Source organism: Anomaloglossus baeobatrachus, chromosome 1, assembly GCF_048569485.1.
Source record: "Anomaloglossus baeobatrachus isolate aAnoBae1 chromosome 1, aAnoBae1.hap1, whole genome shotgun sequence".
NCBI classification, from domain to species: Eukaryota; Metazoa; Chordata; class Amphibia; order Anura; family Aromobatidae; genus Anomaloglossus; species Anomaloglossus baeobatrachus.
In genome coordinates this window covers 4,141,972-4,168,176 of record NC_134353.1, presented here as the reverse complement: position 1 = coordinate 4,168,176, position 26,205 = coordinate 4,141,972, and positions in this window count along the sequence as shown.

Below are 26,205 nucleotides of genomic sequence, written 5' to 3'. Positions count from 1 at the left end.
AATAATGTGACGCGCTGGCCTATCAGGTGGTCACAGGGTATTGTGCAATCTGCTCTTCTGCACAGTATCCATCCTCCTTGGTTACTGTCTACACTGACTATGGTATAATAATGTGACGCGCTGGCCTATCAGGTGGTCACAGGGTATTGTGCAATCTGCCCTTCTGCACAGTATCCATCCTCCTTGGTTACTGTCTACACTGACTATGGTATAATAATGTGACGCGCTGGCCTATCAGGTGGTCACAGGGTATTGTGCAATCTGCTCTTCTGCACAGTATCCATCCTCCTTGGTTACTGTCTACACTGACTATGGTATGATAATGTGACACGCTGGCCTATCAGGTGGTCACAGGGTATTGTGCAATCTGCCCTTCTGCACAGTATCCGTCCTCCTTGGTTACTGTCTACACTGACTATGGTATAATAATGTGACGCGCTGGCCTATCAGGTGGTCACAGGGTATTGTGCAATCTGCCCTTCTGCACAGTATCCATCCTCCTTGGTTACTGTCTACACTGACTATGGTATAATAATGTGACGCGCTGGCCTATCAGGTGGTCACAGGGTATTGTGCAATCTGCCCTTCTGCACAGTATCCATCCTCCTTGGTTACTGTCTACACTGACTATGGTATAATAATGTGATGCGCTGGCCTATCAGGTGGTCACAGGGTATTGTGCAATCTGCTCTTCTGCACAGTACCCACCCTCCTTGGCTACTGTCTACACTGACTATGGTATAATAATGTGACGCGCTGGCCTATCAGGTGGTCACAGGGTATTGTGCAATCTGCTCTTCTGCACAGTACCCACCCTCCTTGGTTACTGTCTACACTGACTATGGTATAATAATGTGACGCGCTGGCCTATCAGGTGATCACAGGGTATTGTGCAATCTGCCCTTCTGCACAGTACCCATCCTCCTTGGTTACTGTCTACACTGACTATGGTATAATAATGTGACGCGCTGGCCTATCAGGTGGTCACAGGGTATTGTGCAATCTGCCCTTCTGCACAGTATCCATCCTCCTTGGTTACTGTCTACACTGACTATGGTATAATAATGTGACGCGCTGGCCTATCAGGTGGTCACAGGGTATTGTGCAATCTGCCCTTCTGCACAGTATCCATCCTCCTTGGTTACTGTCTACACTGACTATGGTATAATAATGTGATGCGCTGGCCTATCAGGTGGTCACAGGGTATTGTGCAATCTGCTCTTCTGCACAGTACCCATCCTCCTTGGTTACTGTCTACACTGACTATGGTATAATAATGTGACGCGCTGGCCTATCAGGTGGTCACAGGGTATTGTGCAATCTGCTCTTCTGCACAGTACCCATCCTCCTTGGTTACTGTCTACACTGACTATGGTATAATAATGTGACACGCTGGCCTATCAGGTGGTCACAGGGTATTGTGCAATCTGCCCTTCTGCACAGTACCCATCCTCCTTGGTTACTGTCTACACTGAGTATGGTATAATAATGTGACACGCTGGCCTATCAGGTGGTCACAGGGTATTGTGCAATCTGCCCTTCTGCACAGTACCCATCCTTTTTGGTTACTGTCTACACTGACTATGGTATAATAATGTGATGCACTGGCCTATCAGGAGGTCACAGGGTATTGTGCAATCTGCTCTTCTGCACAGTACCCATCCTCCTTGGTTACTGTCTACACTGACTATGGTATAATAATGTGACACGCTGGCCTATCAGGTGGTCACAGGGTATTGTGCAATCTGCCCTTCTGCACAGTATCCATCCTCCTTGGCTACTGTCTACACTGACTATGGTATAATAATGTGACACGCTGGCCTATCAGGTGGTCACAGGGTATTGTGCAATCTGCCCTTCTGCACAGTACCCATCCTCCTTGGTTACTGTCTACACTGACTATGGTATAATAATGTGATGCGCTGGCCTATCAGGTGGTCACAGGGTATTGTGCAATCTGCTCTTCTGCACAGTACCCATCCTCCTTGGCTACTGTCTACACTGACTATGGTATAATAATGTGACGCCCTGGCCTATCAGGTGGTCACAGGGTATTGTGCAATCTGCCCTTCTGCACAGTATCCACCCTCCTTGGTTACTGTCTACACTGACTATGGTATAATAATGTGACGCGCTGGCCTATCAGGTGGTCACAGGGTATTGTGCAATCTGCTCTTCTGCACAGTACCCATCCTCCTTGGTTACTGTCTACACTGACTATGGTATAATAATGTGACGCCCGGGCCTATCAGGTGGTCACAGGGTATTGTGCAATCTGCTCTTCTGCACAGTATCCATCCTCCTTGGTTACTGTCTACACTGACTATGGTATAATAATGTGACGCGCTGGCCTATCAGGTGGTCACAGGGTATTGTGCAATCTGCCCTTCTGCACAGTATCCATCCTCCTTGGTTACTGTCTACACTGACTATGGTATAATAATGTGATGCGCTGGCCTATCAGGTGGTCACAGGGTATTGTGCAATCTGCCCTTCTGCACAGTACCCATCCTCCTTGGTTACTGTCTACACTGACTATGGTATAATAATGTGACACGCTGGCCTATCAGGTGGTCACAGGGTATTGTGCAATCTGCTCTTCTGCACAGTACCCATCCTCCTTGGTTACTGTCTACACTGACTATGGTATAATAATGTGACACGCTGGCCTATCAGGTGGTCACAGGGTATTGTGCAATCTGCCCTTCTGCACAGTATCCATCCTCCTTGGTTACTGTCTACACTGACTATGGTATAATAATGTGACGCGCTGGCCTATCAGGTGGTCACAGGGTATTGTGCAATCTGCCCTTCTGCACAGTATCCATCCTCCTTGGCTACTGTCTACACTGACTATGGTATAATAATGTGATGCGCTGGCCTATCAGGTGGTCACAGGGTATTGTGCAATCTGCTCTTCTGCACAGTACCCACCCTCCTTGGTTACTGTCTACACTGACTATGGTATAATAATGTGATGCGCTGGCCTATCAGGTGGTCACAGGGTATTGTGCAATCTGCTCTTCTGCACAGTATCCATCCTCCTTGGTTACTGTCTACACTGACTATGGTATAATAATGTGATGCACTGGCCTATCAGGAGGTCACAGGGTATTGTGCAATCTGCTCTTCTGCACAGTACCCATCCTCCTTGGTTACTGTCTACACTGACTATGGTATAATAATGTGACACGCTGGCCTATCAGGTGGTCACAGGGTATTGTGCAATCTGCCCTTCTGCACAGTATCCATCCTCCTTGGCTACTGTCTACACTGACTATGGTATAATAATGTGACACGCTGGCCTATCAGGTGGTCACAGGGTATTGTGCAATCTGCCCTTCTGCACAGTACCCATCCTCCTTGGTTACTGTCTACACTGACTATGGTATAATAATGTGATGCGCTGGCCTATCAGGTGGTCACAGGGTATTGTGCAATCTGCCCTTCTGCACAGTACCCATCCTCCTTGGTTACTGTCTACACTGACTATGGTATAATAATGTGACGCGCTGGCCTATCAGGTGGTCACAGGGTATTGTGCAATCTGCCCTTCTGCACAGTATCCATCCTCCTTGGTTACTGTCTACACTGACTATGGTATAATAATGTGACGCGCTGGCCTATCAGGTGGTCACAGGGTATTGTGCAATCTGCCCTTCTGCACAGTACCCACCCTCCTTGGTTACTGTCTACACTGACTATGGTATAATAATGTGACGCCCTGGCCTATCAGGTGGTCACAGGGTATTGTGCAATCTGCTCTTCTGCACAGTATCCACCCTCCTTGGTTACTGTCTACACTGACTATGGTATAATAATGTGACACGCTGGCCTATCAGGTGGTCACAGGGTATTGTGCAATCTGCTCTTCTGCACAGTATCCACCCTCCTTGGTTACTGTCTACACTGACTATGGTATAATAATGTGACACGCTGGCCTATCAGGTGGTCACAGGGTATTGTGCAATCTGCTCTTCTGCACAGTACCCATCCTCCTTGGTTACTGTCTACACTGACTATGGTATAATAATGTGATGCCCCTGGCCTATCAGGTGGTCACAGGGTATTGTGCAATCTGCCCTTCTGCACAGTACCCACCCTCCTTGGCTACTGTCTACACTGACTATGGTATAATAATGTGACGCGCTGGCCTATCAGGTGGTCACAGGGTATTGTGCAATCTGCCCTTCTGCACAGTATCCATCCTCCTTGGTTACTGTCTACACTGACTATGGTATAATAATGTGACGTGCTGGCCTATCAGGTGGTCACAGGATATTGTGCAATCTGCTCTTCTGCACAGTACCCATCCTCCTTGGTTACTGTCTACACTGACTATGGTATAATAATGTGACGCGCTGGCCTATCAGGTGGTCACAGGGTATTGTGCAATCTGCCCTTCTGCACAGTATCCATCCTCCTTGGTTACTGTCTACACTGACTATGGTATAATAATGTGACACGCTGGCCTATCAGGTGGTCACAGGGTATTGTGCAATCTGCCCTTCTGCACAGTACCCATCCTCCTTGGTTACTGTCTACACTGACTATGGTATAATAATGTGACGCGCTGGCCTATCAGGTGGTCACAGGGTATTGTGCAATCTGCCCTTCTGCACAGTATCCATCCTCCTTGGTTACTGTCTACACTGACTATGGTATAATAATGTGACGCGCTGGCCTATCAGGTGGTCACAGGGTATTGTGCAATCTGCCCTTCTGCACAGTACCCACCCTCCTTGGTTACTGTCTACACTGACTATGGTATAATAATGTGACGCGCTGGCCTATCAGGTGGTCACAGGGTATTGTGCAATCTGCTCTTCTGCACAGTACCCATCCTCCTTGGTTACTGTCTACACTGACTATGGTATAATAATGTGACACGCTGGCCTATCAGGTGGTCACAGGGTATTGTGCAATCTGCCCTTCTGCACAGTATCCATCCTCCTTGGTTACTGTCTACACTGACTATGGTATAATAATGTGACGCGCTGGCCTATCAGGTGGTCACAGGGTATTGTGCAATCTGCCCTTCTGCACAGTACCCACCCTCCTTGGTTACTGTCTACACTGACTATGGTATAATAATGTGATGCCCCTGGCCTATCAGGTGGTCACAGGGTATTGTGCAATCTGCCCTTCTGCACAGTATCCATCCTCCTTGGTTACTGTCTACACTGACTATGGTATAATAATGTGATGCCCCTGGCCTATCAGGTGGTCACAGGGTATTGTGCAATCTGCCCTTCTGCACAGTATCCGTCCTCCTTGGTTACTGTCTACACTGACTATGGTATAATAATGTGATGCGCTGGCCTATCAGGTGGTCACAGGGTATTGTGCAATCTGCCCTTCTGCACAGTACCCATCCTCCTTGGTTACTGTCTACACTGACTATGGTATAATAATGTGACACGCTGGCCTATCAGGTGGTCACAGGGTATTGTGCAATCTGCTCTTCTGCACAGTATCCACCCTCCTTGGCTACTGTCTACACTGACTATGGTATAATAATGTGACGCGCTGGCCTATCAGGTGGTCACAGGGTATTGTGCAATCTGCTCTTCTGCACAGTATCCACCCTCCTTGGTTACTGTCTACACTGACTATGGTATAATAATGTGACGCGCTGGCCTATCAGGTGGTCACAGGGTATTGTGCAATCTGCCCTTCTGCACAGTATCCGTCCTCCTTGGTTACTGTCTACACTGACTATGGTATAATAATGTGACGCGCTGGCCTATCAGGTGGTCACAGGGTATTGTGCAATCTGCCCTTCTGCACAGTACCCATCCTCCTTGGTTACTGTCTACACTGACTATGGTATAATAATGTGACGCGCTGGCCTATCAGGTGGTCACAGGGTATTGTGCAATCTGCCCTTCTGCACAGTATCCATCCTCCTTGGCTACTGTCTACACTGACTATGGTATAATAATGTGACGCGCTGGCCTATCAGGTGGTCACAGGGTATTGTGCAATCTGCCCTTCTGCACAGTATCCACCCTCCTTGGTTACTGTCTACACTGACTATGGTATAATAATGTGACGCGCTGGCCTATCAGGTGGTCACAGGGTATTGTGCAATCTGCTCTTCTGCACAGTACCCATCCTCCTTGGTTACTGTCTACACTGACTATGGTATAATAATGTGATGCCCCTGGCCTATCAGGTGGTCACAGGGTATTGTGCAATCTGCCCTTCTGCACAGTATCCATCCTCCTTGGTTACTGTCTACACTGACTATGGTATAATAATGTGACGCGCTGGCCTATCAGGTGGTCACAGGGTATTGTGCAATCTGCCCTTCTGCACAGTACCCATCCTCCTTGGTTACTGTCTACACTGACTATGGTATAATAATGTGATGCGCTGGCCTATCAGGTGGTCACAGGGTATTGTGCAATCTGCTCTTCTGCACAGTATCCATCCTCCTTGGTTACTGTCTACACTGACTATGGTATAATAATGTGACGCGCTGGCCTATCAGGTGGTCACAGGGTATTGTGCAATCTGCCCTTCTGCACAGTATCCATCCTCCTTGGCTACTGTCTACACTGACTATGGTATAATAATGTGACACGCTGGCCTATCAGGTGGTCACAGGGTATTGTGCAATCTGCCCTTCTGCACAGTACCCACCCTCCTTGGTTACTGTCTACACTGACTATGGTATAATAATGTGACACGCTGGCCTATCAGGTGGTCACAGGGTATTGTGCAATCTGCCCTTCTGCACAGTACCCACCCTCCTTGGTTACTGTCTACACTGACTATGGTATAATAATGTGACACGCTGGCCTATCAGGTGGTCACAGGGTATTGTGCAATCTGCTCTTCTGCACAGTACCCATCCTCCTTGGTTACTGTCTACACTGACTATGGTATAATAATGTGATGCGCTGGCCTATCAGGTGGTCACAGGGTATTGTGCAATCTGCCCTTCTGCACAGTATCCACCCTCCTTGGTTACTGTCTACACTGACTATGGTATAATAATGTGACACGCTGGCCTATCAGGTGGTCACAGGGTATTGTGCAATCTGCCCTTCTGCACAGTATCCACCCTCCTTGGTTACTGTCTACACTGACTATGGTATAATAATGTGACGCGCTGGCCTATCAGGTGGTCACAGGGTATTGTGCAATCTGCCCTTCTGCACAGTATCCATCCTCCTTGGTTACTGTCTACACTGACTATGGTATAATAATGTGACGCGCTGGCCTATCAGGTGGTCACAGGGTATTGTGCAATCTGCCCTTCTGCACAGTACCCACCCTCCTTGGTTACTGTCTACACTGACTATGGTATAATAATGTGACGCGCTGGCCTATCAGGTGGTCACAGGGTATTGTGCAATCTGCTCTTCTGCACAGTATCCACCCTCCTTGGTTACTGTCTACACTGACTATGGTATAATAATGTGACGCGCTGGCCTATCAGGTGGTCACAGGGTATTGTGCAATCTGCCCTTCTGCACAGTATCCATCCTCCTTGGTTACTGTCTACACTGACTATGGTATAATAATGTGACGCGCTGGCCTATCAGGTGGTCACAGGGTATTGTGCAATCTGCCCTTCTGCACAGTACCCATCCTCCTTGGTTACTGTCTACACTGACTATGGTATAATAATGTGGTGCCGTGGCCTATCAGGTGGTCACAGGGTATTGTGCAATCTGCCCTTCTGCACAGTATCCATCCTCCTTGGTTACTGTCTACACTGACTATGGTATAATAATGTGACGCGCTGGACTATCAGGTGGTCACAGGGTATTGTGCAATCTGCCCTTCTGCACAGTACCCATCCTCCTTGGTTACTGTCTACACTGACTATGGTATAATAATGTGACGCGCTGGCCTATCAGGTGGTCACAGGGTATTGTGCAATCTGCCCTTCTGCACAGTACCCATCCTCCTTGGTTACTGTCTACACTGACTATGGTATAATAATGTGGTGCCCTGGCCTATCAGGTGGTCACAGGGTATTGTGCAATCTGCCCTTCTGCACAGTATCCATCCTCCTTGGTTACTGTCTACACTGACTATGGTATAATAATGTGGTGCCCTGGCCTATCAGGTGGTCACAGGGTATTGTGCAATCTGCCCTTCTGCACAGTACCCACCCTCCTTGGTTACTGTCTACACTGACTATGGTATAATAATGTGACGCGCTGGCCTATCAGGTGGTCACAGGGTATTGTGCAATCTGCTCTTCTGCACAGTATCCATCCTCCTTGGTTACTGTCTACACTGACTATGGTATAATAATGTGACGCCCTGGCCTATCAGGTGGTCACAGGGTATTGTGCAATCTGCTCTTCTGCACAGTACCCATCCTCCTTGGTTACTGTCTACACTGACTATGGTATAATAATGTGACGCCCTGGCCTATCAGGTGGTCACAGGGTATTGTGCAATCTGCCCTTCTGCACAGTATCCATCCTCCTTGGTTACTGTCTACACTGACTATGGTATAATAATGTGACACGCTGGCCTATCAGGTGGTCACAGGGTATTGTGCAATCTGCCCTTCTGCACAGTATCCACCCTCCTTGGTTACTGTCTACACTGACTATGGTATAATAATGTGACGCGCTGGCCTATCAGGTGGTCACAGGGTATTGTGCAATCTGCCCTTCTGCACAGTATCCATCCTCCTTGGTTACTGTCTACACTGACTATGGTATAATAATGTGACACGCTGGCCTATCAGGTGGTCACAGGGTATTGTGCAATCTGCTCTTCTGCACAGTACCCATCCTCCTTGGTTACTGTCTACACTGACTATGGTATAATAATGTGATGCCCCTGGCCTATCAGGTGGTCACAGGATATTGTGCAATCTGCTCTTCTGCACAGTACCCACCCTCCTTGGTTACTGTCTACACTGACTATGGTATAATAATGTGACGCGCTGGCCTATCAGGAGGTCACAGGGTATTGTGCAATCTGCCCTTCTGCACAGTACCCATCCTCCTTGGTTACTGTCTACACTGACTATGGTATAATAATGTGACGCGCTGGCCTATCAGGTGGTCACAGGGTATTGTGCAATCTGCTCTTCTGCACAGTACCCATCCTCCTTGGTTACTGTCTACACTGACTATGGTATAATAATGTGACGCGCTGGCCTATCAGGTGGTCACAGGGTATTGTGCAATCTGCCCTTCTGCACAGTACCCATCCTCCTTGGTTACTGTCTACACTGACTATGGTATAATAATGTGACGCGCTGGCCTATCAGGTGGTCACAGGGTATTGTGCAATCTGCTCTTCTGCACAGTACCCATCCTCCTTGGTTACTGTCTACACTGACTATGGTATAATAATGTGACGCGCTGGCCTATCAGGTGGTCACAGGGTATTGTGCAATCTGCCCTTCTGCACAGTATCCATCCTCCTTGGTTACTGTCTACACTGACTATGGTATAATAATGTGACGCGCTGGCCTATCAGGTGGTCACAGGGTATTGTGCAATCTGCTCTTCTGCACACTACCCATCCTCCTTGGCTACTGTCTACACTGACTATGGTATAATAATGTGACACGCTGGCCTATCAGGTGGTCACAGGGTATTGTGCAATCTGCTCTTCTGCACAGTACCCATCCTCCTTGGTTACTGTCTACACTGACTATGGTATAATAATGTGACACGCTGGCCTATCAGGTGGTCACAGGGTATTGTGCAATCTGCCCTTCTGCACAGTACCCACCCTCCTTGGTTACTGTCTACACTGACTATGGTATAATAATGTGACGCCCTGGCCTATCAGGTGGTCACAGGGTATTGTGCAATCTGCCCTTCTGCACAGTACCCATCCTCCTTGGTTACTGTCTACACTGACTATGGTATAATAATGTGACGCGCTGGCCTATCAGGTGGTCACAGGGTATTGTGCAATCTGCTCTTCTGCACAGTATCCATCATCCTTGGTTACTGTCTACACTGACTATGGTATAATAATGTGACGCCCTGGCCTATCAGGTGGTCACAGGGTATTGTGCAATCTGCTCTTCTGCACAGTATCCATCCTCCTTGGTTACTGTCTACACTGACTATGGTATAATAATGTGACGCGCTGGCCTATCAGGTGGTCACAGGGTATTGTGCAATCTGCTCTTCTGCACAGTATCCATCATCCTTGGTTACTGTCTACACTGACTATGGTATAATAATGTGACGCGCTGGCCTATCAGGAGGTCACAGGGTATTGTGCAATCTGCTCTTCTGCACAGTATCCATCATCCTTGGTTACTGTCTACACTGACTATGGTATAATAATGTGACGCGCTGGCCTATCAGGTGGTCACAGGGTATTGTGCAATCTGCCCTTCTGCACAGTATCCATCATCCTTGGTTACTGTCTACACTGACTATGGTATAATAATGTGACGCGCTGGCCTATCAGGTGGTCACAGGGTATTGTGCAATCTGCTCTTCTGCACAGTATCCATCCTCCTTGGTTACTGTCTACACTGACTATGGTATAATAATGTGACGCCCTGGCCTATCAGGTGGTCACAGGGTATTGTGCAATCTGCCCTTCTGCACAGTATCCACCCTCCTTGGTTACTGTCTACACTGACTATGGTATAATAATGTGACGCCCTGGCCTATCAGGTGGTCACAGGGTATTGTGCAATCTGCCCTTCTGCACAGTATCCATCCTCCTTGGCTACTGTCTACACTGACTATGGTATAATAATGTGATGCGCTGGCCTATCAGGTGGTCACAGGGTATTGTGCAATCTGCCCTTCTGCACAGTATCCACCCTCCTTGGTTACTGTCTACACTGACTATGGTATAATAATGTGATGCGCTGGCCTATCAGGTGGTCACAGGGTATTGTGCAATCTGCTCTTCTGCACAGTACCCATCCTCCTTGGCTACTGTCTACACTGACTATGGTATAATAATGTGACGCGCTGGCCTATCAGGTGGTCACAGGGTATTGTGCAATCTGCCCTTCTGCACAGTATCCATCCTCCTTGGTTACTGTCTACACTGACTATGGTATAATAATGTGATGCGCTGGCCTATCAGGTGGTCACAGGGTATTGTGCAATCTGCTCTTCTGCACAGTACCCATCCTCCTTGGTTACTGTCTACACTGACTATGGTATAATAATGTGACGCGCTGGCCTATCAGGTGGTCACAGGGTATTGTGCAATCTGCTCTTCTGCACAGTATCCACCCTCCTTGGTTACTGTCTACACTGACTATGGTATAATAATGTGACGCGCTGGCCTATCAGGTGGTCACAGGGTATTGTGCAATCTGCCCTTCTGCACAGTATCCATCCTCCTTGGTTACTGTCTACACTGACTATGGTATAATAATGTGATGCGCTGGCCTATCAGGTGGTCACAGGGTATTGTGCAATCTGCTCTTCTGCACAGTACCCATCCTCCTTGGTTACTGTCTACACTGACTATGGTATAATAATGTGACACGCTGGCCTATCAGGTGGTCACAGGGTATTGTGCAATCTGCTCTTCTGCACAGTACCCATCCTCCTTGGTTACTGTCTACACTGACTATGGTATAATAATGTGACGCGCTGGCCTATCAGGTGGTCACAGGGTATTGTGCAATCTGCCCTTCTGCACAGTATCCATCCTCCTTGGTTACTGTCTACACTGACTATGGTATAATAATGTGATGCGCTGGCCTATCAGGTGGTCACAGGGTATTGTGCAATCTGCTCTTCTGCACAGTACCCATCCTCCTTGGTTACTGTCTACACTGACTATGGTATAATAATGTGACGCGCTGGCCTATCAGGTGGTCACAGGGTATTGTGCAATCTGCTCTTCTGCACAGTACCCATCCTCCTTGGTTACTGTCTACACTGACTATGGTATAATAATGTGACGCGCTGGCCTATCAGGTGGTCACAGGGTATTGTGCAATCTGCCCTTCTGCACAGTATCCATCCTCCTTGGTTACTGTCTACACTGACTATGGTATAATAATGTGACGCGCTGGCCTATCAGGTGGTCACAGGGTATTGTGCAATCTGCTCTTCTGCACAGTACCCATCCTCCTTGGTTACTGTCTACACTGACTATGGTATAATAGTGTGACGCCCTGGCCTATCAGGTGATCACAGGGTATTGTGCAATCTGCCCTTCTGCACAGTATCCACCCTCCTTGGTTACTGTCTACACTGACTATGGTATAATAATGTGACGCGCTGGCCTATCAGGTGGTCACAGTGTATTGTGCAATCTGCCCTTCTGCACAGTATCCATCCTCCTTGGTTACTGTCTACACTGACTATGGTATAATAATGTGATGCCCCTGGCCTATCAGGTGGTCACAGGGTATTGTGCAATCTGCCCTTCTGCACAGTACCCACCCTCCTTGGTTACTGTCTACACTGACTATGGTATAATAATGTGACACGCTGGCCTATCAGGAGGTCACAGGGTATTGTGCAATCTGCCCTTCTGCACAGTACCCACCCTCCTTGGTTACTGTCTACACTGACTATGGTATAATAATGTGACGCGCTGGCCTATCAGGTGGTCACAGGGTATTGTGCAATCTGCCCTTCTGCACAGTATCCATCCTCCTTGGTTACTGTCTACACTGACTATGGTATAATAATGTGACGCGCTGGCCTATCAGGTGGTCACAGGGTATTGTGCAATCTGCCCTTCTGCACAGTACCCATCCTCCTTGGTTACTGTCTACACTGACTATGGTATAATAATGTGACGCGCTGGCCTATCAGGTGGTCACAGGGTATTGTGCAATCTGCTCTTCTGCACAGTATCCGTCCTCCTTGGTTACTGTCTACACTGACTATGGTATAATAATGTGACACGCTGGCCTATCAGGTGGTCACAGGGTATTGTGCAATCTGCCCTTCTTCACAGTACCCACCCTCCTTGGTTACTGTCTACACTGACTATGGTATAATAATGTGACACGCTGGCCTATCAGGAGGTCACAGGGTATTGTGCAATCTGCTCTTCTGCACAGTACCCATCCTCCTTGGCTACTGTCTACACTGACTATGGTATAATAATGTGACGCGCTGGCCTATCAGGTGGTCACAGGGTATTGTGCAATCTGCCCTTCTGCACAGTATCCATCCTCCTTGGTTACTGTCTACACTGACTATGGTATAATAATGTGATGCGCTGGCCTATCAGGTGGTCACAGGGTATTGTGCAATCTGCTCTTCTGCACAGTATCCATCCTCCTTGGTTACTGTCTACACTGACTATGGTATAATAATGTGACGCGCTGGCCTATCAGGTGGTCACAGGGTATTGTGCAATCTGCCCTTCTGCACAGTACCCATCCTCCTTGGTTACTGTCTACACTGACTATGGTATAATAATGTGACGCGCTGGCCTATCAGGTGGTCACAGGGTATTGTGCAATCTGCCCTTCTGCACAGTACCCATCCTCCTTGGTTACTGTCTACACTGACTATGGTATAATAATGTGACGCGCTGGCCTATCAGGTGGTCACAGGGTATTGTGCAATCTGCCCTTCTGCACAGTATCCATCCTCCTTGGTTACTGTCTACACTGACTATGGTATAATAATGTGATGCGCTGGCCTATCAGGTGGTCACAGGGTATTGTGCAATCTGCTCTTCTGCACAGTACCCATCCTCCTTGGTTACTGTCTACACTGACTATGGTATAATAATGTGACGCGCTGGCCTATCAGGTGGTCACAGGGTATTGTGCAATCTGCTCTTCTGCACAGTACCCATCCTCCTTGGTTACTGTCTACACTGACTATGGTATAATAATGTGACGTGCTGGCCTATCAGGTGGTCACAGGGTATTGTGCAATCTGCTCTTCTGCACAGTACCCATCCTCCTTGGTTACTGTCTACACTGACTATGGTATAATAATGTGACGCGCTGGCCTATCAGGTGGTCACAGGGTATTGTGCAATCTGCCCTTCTGCACAGTATCCACCCTCCTTGGTTACTGTCTACACTGACTATGGTATAATAATGTGACGCCCTGGCCTATCAGGTGATCACAGGGTATTGTGAAATCTGCCCTTCTGCACAGTATCCACCCTCCTTGGTTACTGTCTACACTGACTATGGTATAATAATGTGACGCGCTGGCCTATCAGGAGGTCACAGGGTATTGTGCAATCTGCCCTTCTGCACAGTACCCACCCTCCTTGGTTACTGTCTACACTGACTATGGTATAATAATGTGACGCGCTGGCCTATCAGGTGGTCACAGGGTATTGTGCAATCTGCCCTTCTGCACAGTACCCATCCTCCTTGGTTACTGTCTACACTGACTATGGTATAATAATGTGACGCGCTGGCCTATCAGGTGGTCACAGGGTATTGTGCAATCTGCCCTTCTGCACAGTATCCATCCTCCTTGGTTACTGTCTACACTGACTATGGTATAATAATGTGACGCGCTGGCCTATCAGGTGGTCACAGGGTATTGTGCAATCTGCCCTTCTGCACAGTATCCATCCTCCTTGGCTACTGTCTACACTGACTATGGTATAATAATGTGACGCGCTGGCCTATCAGGTGGTCACAAGGTATTGTGCAATCTGCCCTTCTGCACAGTATCCACCCTCCTTGGTTACTGTCTACACTGACTATGGTATAATAATGTGACACGCTGGCCTATCAGGTGGTCACAGGGTATTGTGCAATCTGCTCTTCTGCACAGTATCCATCCTCCTTGGTTACTGTCTACACTGACTATGGTATAATAATGTGACGCGCTGGCCTATCAGGTGGTCACAGGGTATTGTGCAATCTGCCCTTCTGCACAGTACCCACCCTCCTTGGTTACTGTCTACACTGACTATGGTATAATAATGTGATGCCCTGGCCTATCAGGTGGTCACAGGGTATTGTGCAATCTGCCCTTCTGCACAGTATCCACCCTCCTTGGTTACTGTCTACACTGACTATGGTATAATAATGTGACACGCTGGCCTATCAGGTGGTCACAGGGTATTGTGCAATCTGCTCTTCTGCACAGTATCCATCCTCCTTGGTTACTGTCTACACTGACTATGGTATAATAATGTGACGCGCTGGCCTATCAGGTGGTCACAGGGTATTGTGCAATCTGCTCTTCTGCACAGTATCCATCCTCCTTGGTTACTGTCTACACTGACTATGGTATAATAATGTGACACGCTGGCCTATCAGGTGGTCACAGGGTATTTTGCAATCTGCCCCTCTGCACAGTACCCATCCTCCTTGGCTACTGTCTACACTGACTATGGTATAATAATGTGACGCCCTGGCCTATCAGGTTGTCACAAGGTATTGTGCAATCTGCCCTTCTGCACAGTATCCACCCTCCTTGGTTACTGTCTACACTGACTATGGTATAATAATGTGACACGCTGGCCTATCAGGTGGTCACAGGGTATTGTGCAATCTGCTCTTCTGCACAGTATCCATCCTCCTTGGTTACTGTCTACACTGACTATGGTATAATAATGTGACGCGCTGGCCTATCAGGTGGTCACAGGGTATTGTGCAATCTGCCCTTCTACACAGTACCCATCCTCCTTGGCTACTGTCTACACTGACTATGGTATAATAATGTGACGCCCTGGCCTATCAGGTCGTCACAGGGTATTGTGCAATCTGCCCTTCTGTGCAATATCCACCTCCTCCTTGGTTACGGGTCCCCAACTTATGGTGTTGCCAACAGCAGTCAATCAAAATCCTAGGAACACTGCACCACACCCACCAGACACACCAGTGGACGGCCTGAGTGGAATAGGATCGCCCACTTGGGGGGTTGGTTAAGGGGAGGTCAGGAGTGTCAGGAGTCAGTCAAAGAAAGAGAGAGTGAAGTGTTGGAAGTGAAAGAGAGGAGGTCAGGAGCTGGGCTACTTGGAAGTAACTAGGTGACAGACGGTGGTCTGGGCCTAGTAGAAGCTGGACTTCCGGTCGCAGGGGATCATGGCAAGGGGCATGGAACTGTCAAGGAGGACAGCCGGCGGCCTTGTACCATCACCCATCTGGGACCAGGGCATGACAGGGTACGTGGACCCTAGGTCAGGGAGTAGCTTCAGGCAACCTGACAATTTACCCGATGAGAATGGAGCCTTCAAGATCCTCTCTCCATATGCTCCAAAATTGGGGTACTAGCGCAACGAGGGGGATAGGACTTTCCACAAAAACGTTCCAGAAAATCCCAAGCGTGAACCCTGAGAGCAAGCTCCCACAGTTAGCCACACTGGGGAGCAGGACCCGACTAGTTACATACTACAGGGGCCAACTAGCAAGAAAACTAAGTGCCAGGGAAAAAGGTCACAGATCATCAGGCAACACCATCGGGGAAGGTACCCAGGCGTGCTTCCCTCAGCGGCAGCGGTGTCCAGAACTTTGGTTTACCAAGTTGTCGGTGTCAGCTTATTGGACTGAGTCAGTACGCAGTTGACCCTTTCACCCCCAACGGCACTTCCCAACTCCACCACCAACTCCCGGGGCATTCCCCCCTACCCGTGGAGGGTGGCAACACCTGGCTGCCCGTGTCATCACCCCGGGTACTCCCCAACGGCAGCGGTGGTACTCCACCTTACCACACACCACGGGTGGCATCACGAAGTTTAAATACACTATCCCCTGTAAATACCCCCTTTGTTTGAGTGGCCTCACGACCCCCGGGTCCGGACGCCCCTCGAGCCACCGCAGATCCGGATCCGAGCAGCCCGGCTGCTGACGCGGGGGCGGCACATCTGTCCCCCATAACCTTTAGTTTGCTTTGTACCGCTTGACATACAGAAGAGAGCGATGTAGAAAACCGTTCCTCCCCAGGGACCCCCAAAGACCCATCTCTACTGAAAGCACAGAACTGAGAGTGAAAGCCATATGCACCAAAGAATGGTGACCTGCCAGAAGACTCCTTTTAAGAATTGGTTAATGCAATCTCTGCCAAGGGTAAGTAAGATAACCAGTCTTCCTGATTCTCAGACATGAAACACCTAAGGTACATCTCTAGAATTAGATTCAGATGCTCCATCCGACATTTAGAGTGAGATGGAACTCCAAAGAAAAGGATAGATGTACGCCCAGACAAGTACAAAACGCTTTCCAAAGCTCCGACACAAACTGGGTCCCCCAATCTGACACCTCACCACAGGGAACCCTATGAAGATTCATGATCCCAGTGACAAACACCAGCTAAAGTTTTAGTGTTAGGGAGCACAGGTAAGGCAATGAAGTGCGTCATTTTACTAAACCACCTCTAATATTACAGTTTTTCCAGTGGATGAAAGAAGGAAAGTAATAAAATCCATGAATAAATGTGTCCATGGTCTGTCAGGTAAAGCCAATGGTAGGAAAGACCCAGACGGATGAGTATGAGGGGTCTTAGCTTATGCACAAACATTGTAGGTAGACACAAACTCGACCATATCCTGATGCAACCTTGGCCACTAAAAAAAACGAGAAAGGAGGTCCAAGGTCTGTTTACTACCTGGGTGACCACAAGAACTGAATTATGATGCTCCACTAACATTTTGAGTCTTAAATGTAAGAACAAGAAATAAGGGCATCCCCTGGAGCCGCCAACACCTCACACTCAAGATCACAGCACATGTTGGAGATGGTAGAGAGAAGAGTATTCAGACAGTTGTCCTTACAGAAATCACTCCACCCAATGGTCTCCCTGGACTGCCAATGATTCACCGGATTGTGCCTAACCAGCCAGGGGAGGCCAGTACTATAGGGGCAAGAAGGTCTTCAAGAAGATGGCACAAAATAAGTTCACTGTGAAGGACCCCTATGTTAAGGTTGAAGTTATGCACAACTCGATTCAAACCCCCCTGTATGAGAGGTGCAGAGATGATACAAATATGGGGATGGGTTTCTCCAGAATACTACAAGTGAAACCATGAGTCAAGGAAAACTGAGTATTCACTATATATCCTCCACATAAACGTTTGGTCGAACGTTTTTCAGATGGATTTTTTCATAGTTTAAGTACTGAATGAAAGGCGCCAATGAAATGACCCTTTTAACAGCAGAAGAAATAAACCTCCACCTTGCAGTGAACCGTAGGACGCCCAGATGGAGGAAAGGCCCCCCTAACTACATGGGTTCATCAGAAACCATGGGACAGATTTCATCCCCAGGGAGATCTATAGAAAATGAGTCAACACAGGCCTATCCCTTAGACATCTTTCAATCTGGATGGCTAAAGCCATAGTGGCCTATAAAGCCGCAGGCGCTTTGTACATAGCCAGGGCATTCTTTAGACTTTCAGACAGGCCATGATAAAAATGACTTCTAAGGGCCAGGTCATTCCACGCAGTGTCAGAAGCCCATCTTCAGAATTTTCAACAAAAATCCTCAGCTAACCGATGCCTCTCCTGAAGCCTATGTAGCTTGGATTCAGCAAGGGAGTCTTGGTCAAGGTCATTATAAATGGGGCACAGGTCCACAAAAAACGTGTTTCAGGATCGTAAGGACAGAGAATCATACTGAAGGGAGAAGTCCTAGGACTGGGGATCTCCATGCTGGAGTAAGACAACAAACCCCACCTGCTGCTCCTCACTCCCTGAGGACCGAGGACCAACTTGAAATACAGTTTACAAGCGTCACTGAAAACCACAAATTTATCCCTCCCCAGAAAACCTATCCGGGAGGGCTACCATGGGTTCTGCTTCAGTCTGGTGTGAGCTGAGACCAGTAGACCCGCAATCTGCTGAAGCCGCTGCACAACCTGTGACCGCAGATCCGTCACTTCCAGAGATAAACTTCTGATCTGTTGTGCAAGAGTCGTGACTGGATTGATATTAGAATCCTGAAAAAATTAGATCAGCTATGTCATGATGTGACTCCAAGAGCCCATACCGTGTGCGAAAGGACTCCCAGCGAGCGGCGCAACACAGAGGGGAAAACCAGGGAAGCAATACAATGGAAGGCCCTGGCGCTGGAGAGAGGGAAGCAGCATCACCCCCTAACACTCACCTTATGCTGATCCATGCACTCCCTATTGTCCCTAGATGAGTCCCTCTCCCGGGCGCCGATCAAGTGCCTAGGCCTTCTCTGGCCCTGAACTTACCCTGACTAGTGAAGGCCAACCAGACGCTAGTCTCACCACCGGAATAACACAACACAAGAGAGGTAAGACAAACCGGAGGGGAAATACACAGCAAAAAGAACTCTAAAGCTTCTCCAGAAAGAAACGTCTAAGCTGCAACAGAAGGAAGGACAGACCCATGATGGTGGGAAGAAGAACACTTCATGTAAAGGGAGGACAGATCCATGATGATGGGAAGATGAGCACTTCATGTAAAGAGAGGACAGACCCATGATGATGGGAAGAAGAACACTTCATGTAAAGAGAGGACAGACCCATGATGATGGGAAGATGAGCACTTCATGTAAAGAGAGGACAGACCCATGATGGTGGGAAGAAGAACACTTCATGTAAAGAGAGGACAGACCCATGATGATGGGAAGATGAGCACTTCATGTAAAGAGAGGATAGACCCATGATGATGGGAAGATGAACACTTCATGTAAAGGAAGGACAGACCCATGATGGTGGGAAGATGAGCACTTCATGTAAAGGAAGGACAGACCCATGATGGTGGGAAAAAGAGCACTTCATGTAAAGGGAGGACAGACCCATGATGATGGGAAGATGAGCACTTCATGTAAAGGAAGGACAGACCCATGATGGTGGGAAGAAGAGCACTTCATGTAAAGAGAGGACAGACCCATGATGATGGGAAGAAGAGCACTTCATGTAAAGAGAGGACAGACCCATGATGATGGAAAGAAGAGCACTTCATGTAAAGAGAGGACAGACCCATGATGATGGGAAGATGAGTACTTCATGTAAAGAGAGGACAGACCCATGATGATGGGAAGAAGAGCACTTCATGTAAAGAGAGGACAGACCCATGATGATGGAAAGAAGAGCACTTCATGTAAAGAGAGGACAGACCCATGATGATGGAAAGAAGAGCACTTCATGTAAAGAGAGGACAGACCCATGATGATGGGAAGAAGAGCACTTCATGTAAAGAGAGGACAGACCCATGATGGTGGGAAGATGAGTACTTCATGTAAAGAGAGGATAGACCCATGATGGTGGGAAGAAGAGCACTTCATGTAAAGAGAGGACAGACCCATGATGATGGGAAGAAGAGCACTTCATGTAAAGAGAGGATAGACCCATGATGATGGGAAGATGAGCACTTCATGTAAAGAGAGGACAGACCCATGATGATGGGAAGATGAGCACTTCATGTAAAGAGAGGATAGACCCATGATGATGGGAAGATGACCACTTCATGTAAAGAGAGGACAGACCCATGATGATGGGAAGAAGAGCACTTCATGTAAAGGAAGGATAGACCCATGATGATGGGAAGATGAGTAGTTCATGTAAAGGAAGGACAGATCCATGATGATGGGAAGATGAGTACTTCATGTAAAGAGAGGACAGACCCATGATGATGGGAAGATGAGCACTTCATGTAAAGAGAGGACAGACCCATGATGATGGGAAGATGAGCACTTCATGTAAAAGAAGGACAGATCCATGATGATGGGAAGATGAGCACTTCATGTAAAGAGAGGACAGACCCATGATGATGGGAAGATGAGCACTTCATGTAAAGAGAGGACAGACCCATGATGATGGGAAGATGAGCACTTCATGTAAAGGAAGGACAGATCCATGATGATGGGAAGATGAGCACTTCATGTAAAGAGAAGATAGACCCATGATGATGGGAAGATGAACACTTCATGTAAAGAGAGGACAGACCCATGATGATGGGAAGATGAGTACTTCATGTAAAGAGAGGACAGACCCATGATGATGGGAAGATGAGCACTTCATGTAAAGAGAGGACAGACCCATGATGATGGGAAGATGAGCACTTCATGTAAAGAGAGGACAGACCCATGATGATGGGAAGATGAGTACTTCATGTAAAGGAAGGACAGACCCATGATGATGGGAAGATGAGCACTTCATGTAAAGAGAGGACAGACCCATGATGATGGGAAGATAAGCACTTCATGTAAAGAGAGGACAGACCCATGATGATGGGAAGATGAGCACTTCATGTAAAGGAAGGACAGATCCATGATGATGGGAAGATGAGCACTTCATGTAAAGGAAGGATAGACCCATGATGATGGGAAGATGAGTAGTTCATGTAAAGGAAGGACAGATCCATGATGATGGGAAGATGAGTACTTCATGTAAAGAGAGGACAGACCCATGATGATGGGAAGATGAGCACTTCATGTAAAGAGAGGACAGACCCATGATGATGGGAAGATGAGCACTTCATGTAAAAGAAGGACAGATCCATGATGATGGGAAGATGAGCACTTCATGTAAAGAGAGGACAGACCCATGATGATGGGAAGATGAGCACTTCATGTAAAGAGAGGACAGACCCATGATGATGGGAAGATGAGCACTTCATGTAAAGAGAAGGATAGACCCATGATGATGGGAAGATGAACACTTCATGTAAAGAGAGGACAGACCCATGATGATGGGAAGATGAGTACTTCATGTAAAGAGAGGACAGACCCATGATGATGGGAAGATGAGCACTTCATGTAAAGAGAAGATAGACCCATGATGATGGGAAGATGAACACTTCATGTAAAGAGAAGATAGACCCATGATGATGGGAAGATGAGCACTTCATGTAAAGAGAAGATAGACCCATGATGATGGGAAGATGAACACTTCATGTAAAGAGAGGACAGACCCATGATGATGGGAAGATGAGTACTTCATGTAAAGAGAGGACAGACCCATGATGATGGGAAGATGAGCACTTCATGTAAAGGAAGGACAGACCCATGATGATGGGAAGATGAGCACTTCATGTAAAGGGAGGACAGACCCATGATGATGGGAAGATGAGCACTTCATGTAAAGAGAGGGCAGACCCATGATGATGGGAAGATGAGTACTTCATGTAAAGAGAGGACAGACCCATGATGATGGGAAGATGAGCACTTCATGTAAAGAGAGGACAGACCCATGATGATGGGAAGATGAGCACTTCATGTAAAGAGAGGACAGACCCATGATGATGGGAAGATGAGTACTTCATGTAAAGGAAGGACAGACCCATGATGATGGGAAGATGAGCACTTCATGTAAAGAGAGGACAGACCCATGATGATGGGAAGATGAGCACTTCATGTAAAGGAAGGACAGATCCATGATGATGGGAAGATGAGCACTTCATGTAAAGAGAGGACAGACCCATGATGATGGGAAGATGAGCACTTCATGTAAAGAGAGGACAGACCCATGATGATGGGAAGATAAGCACTTCATGTAAAGAGAGGACAGACCCATGATGATGGGAAGATGAGCACTTCATGTAAAGGAAGGACAGATCCATGATGATGGGAAGATGAGCACTTCATGTAAAGAAAGGACAGACCCATGATGATGGGAAGATGAGCACTTCATGTAAAGGAAGGACAGACCCATGATGATGGGAAGATGAGTACTTCATGTAAAGAGAGGACAGACCCATGATGATGGGAAGATAAGCACTTCATGTAAAGGGAGGACAGACCCATGATGATGGGAAGATAAGCACTTCATGTAAAGAGAGGACAGACCCATGATGATGGGAAGATGAGTACTTCATGTAAAGGGAGGACAGACCCATGATGATGGGAAGATAAGCACTTCATGTAAAGAGAGGACAGACCCATGATGATGGGAAGATAAGCACTTCATGTAAAGAGAGGACAGACCCATGATGATGGGAAGATGAGCACTTCATGTAAAGGAAGGACAGATCCATGATGATGGGAAGATGAGCACTTCATGTAAAGAAAGGACAGACCCATGATGATGGGAAGATGAGCACTTCATGTAAAGGAAGGACAGACCCATGATGATGGGAAGATGAGCACTTCATGTAAAGAGAGGACAGACCCATGATGATGGGAAGATGAGCACTTCATGTAAAGAGAGGACAGACCCATGATGATGGGAAGATGAGTACTTCATGTAAAGGGAGGACAGACTCATGATGATGGGAAGATGAGTACTTCATGTAAAGAGAGGACAGACCCATGATGATGGGAAGATGAGCACTTCATGTAAAGAGAGGACAGACCCATGATGATGGGAAGATGAGTACTTCATGTAAAGAGAGGATAGACCCATGATGATGGGAAGATGAACACTTCATGTAAAGAGAGGACAGACCCATGATGATGGGAAGATGAGCACTTCATGTAAAGGAAGGACAGACCCATGATGATGGGAAGATGAGCACTTCATGTAAAGGAAGGACAGACCCATGATGATGGGAAGATGAGCACTTCATGTAAAGGAAGGACAGACCCATGATGATGGGAAGATGAGCAATTCATGTAAAGGAAGGACAGACCCATGATGATGGGAAGATGAGCACTTCATGTAAAGGGAGGACAGACCCATGATGATGGGAAGATGAGCACTTCATGTAAAGGGAGGACAGACCCATGATGATGGGAAGATGAGCACTTCATGTAAAGGGAGGACAGACCCATGATGGTGGGAAGATGAGCACTTCATGTAAAGGAAGGACAGACCCATGATGATGGGAAGATGAGCACTTCATGTAAAGGGAGGACAGACCCATGATGATGGGAAGATGAGTACTTCATGTAAAGAGAGGATAGAACCATGATGATGGGAAGATGAGTACTTCATGTAAAGAGAGGACAGACCCATGATGATGGGAAGATGAGCACTTCATGTAAAGAGAGGACAGACCCATGATGATGGGAAGATGAGTACTTCATGTAAAGAGAGGACAGACCCATGATGATGGGAAGATGAGCACTTCATGTAAAGAGAGGACAGACCCATGATGGTGGGAAGATGAGCACTTCATGTAAAGAGAGGATAGACCCATGATGATGGGAAGATGAGCACTTCATGTAAAGAGAGGACAGACCCATGATGATGGGAAGATGAGCACTTCATGTAAAGGAAGGATAGACCCATGATGGTGGGAAGATGAGCACTTCATGTAAAGAGAGGACAGACCCATGATGGTGGGAAGATGAGCACTTCATGTAAAGAGAGGACAGACCCATGATGATGGGAAGATGAGTACTTTATGTAAAGGAAGGACAGATCCATGATGATGGGAAGATGAGTACTTCATGTAAAGAGAGGACAGACCCATGATGATGGGAAGATGAGCACTTCATGTAAAGAGAGGACAGACCCATGATGATGGGAAGATGAGTACTTCATGTAAAGAGAGGACAGACCCATGATGATGGGAAGATGAGCACTTCATGTAAAGAGAGGACAGACCCATGATGATGGGAAGATGAGTACTTCATGTAAAGAGAGGACAGACCCATGATGATGGGAAGATGAGTACTTCATGTAAAGAGAGGACAGACCCATGATGATGGGAAGATGAGCACTTCATGTAAAGAGAGGACAGACCCATGATGATGGGAAGATGAGTACTTCATGTAAAGAGAGGACAGACCCATGATGATGGGAAGATGAGCACTTCATGTTAAGAGAGGACAGACCCATGATGATGGGAAGATGAGTACTTCATGTAAAGAGAGGACAGACCCATGATGATGGGAAGATGAGCACTTCATGTAAAGAGTGGACAGACCCATGATGATGGGAAGATGAGTACTTCATGTAAAGAGAGGACAGACCCATGATGATGGGAAGATGAGCACTTCATGTAAAGAGAGGACAGAGAGATGATGGTGGGAAGATGAGTACGTCATGTAAAGGAAGGACAGACCCATGATGGTGGGAAGATGAGTACGTCATGTAAAGAGAGGATAGACCCATGATGATGGGAAGATGAGCACTTCATGTAAAGAGAGGACAGACCCATGATGGTGGGAAGATGAGTACGTCATGTAAAGAGAGGACAGACCCATGATGATGGGAAGATGAGCACTTCATGTAAAGGAAGGACAGACCCATGATGATGGGAAGAAGAGCACTTCATGTAAAGAGAGGATAGACCCATGATGATGGGAAGATGAGCACTTCATGTAAAGAGAGGGCAGACCCATGATGATGGGAAGATGAGCACTTCATGTAAAGAGAGGACAGACCCATGATGATGGGAAGATGAGCACTTCATGTAAAGAGAGGGCAGACCCATGATGATGGGAAGATGAGCACTTCATGTAAAGAGAGGACAGACCCATGATGATGGAAAGAAGAGCACTTCATGTAAAGAGAGGATAGAACCATGATGGTGGGAAGATGAGCACTTCATGTAAAGAGAGGACAGACCCATGATGATGGGAAGATGAGCACTTCATGTAAAGGGAGGACAGACCCATGATGATGGAAAGATGAGCACTTCATGTAAAGGGAGGACAGACCCATGATGATGGGAAGAAGAGCACTTCATGTAAAGAGAGGACAGACCCATGATGATGGGAAGATGAGTACTTCATGTAAAGAGAGGACAGACCCATGATGATGGGAAGATGAGTACTTCATGTAAAGAGAGGACAGACCCATGATGATGGGAAGATGAGTACGTCATGTAAACAGAGGACAGACCCATGATGGTGGGAAGATGAGTACTTCATGTAAAGAGAGGACAGACCCATGATGATGGGAAGATGAGTACTTCATGTAAAGAGAGGACAGACCCATGATGGTGGGAAGATGAGTACTTCATGTAAAGAGAGGACAGACCCATGATGATGGGAAGATGAGTACTTCATGTAAACAGAGGACAGACCCATGATGGTGGGAAGATGAGTACTTCATGTAAAGAGAGGACAGACCCATGATGATGGGAAGATGAGCACTTTATGTAAAGGAAGGACAGACCCATGATGATGGGAAGATGAGCACTTCATGTAAAGAGAGGACAGACCCATGATGATGGGAAGATGACCACTTCATGTAAAGAGAGGACAGACCCATGATCATGGGAAGATGAGCACTTCATGCAAAGAGAGGATAGAACCATGATGGTGGGAAGATGAGCACTTCATGTAAAGAGAGGACAGACCCATGATGATGGGAAGATGAGCACTTCATGTAAAGAGAGGATAGACCCATGATGATGGGAAGAGGAGCACTTCATGTAAAGGAAGGATAGACCCATGATGATGGGAAGATGAGCACTTCATGTAAGGGAGGACAGACCCATGATGATGGGAAGAAGAGCACTTCATGTAAAGAG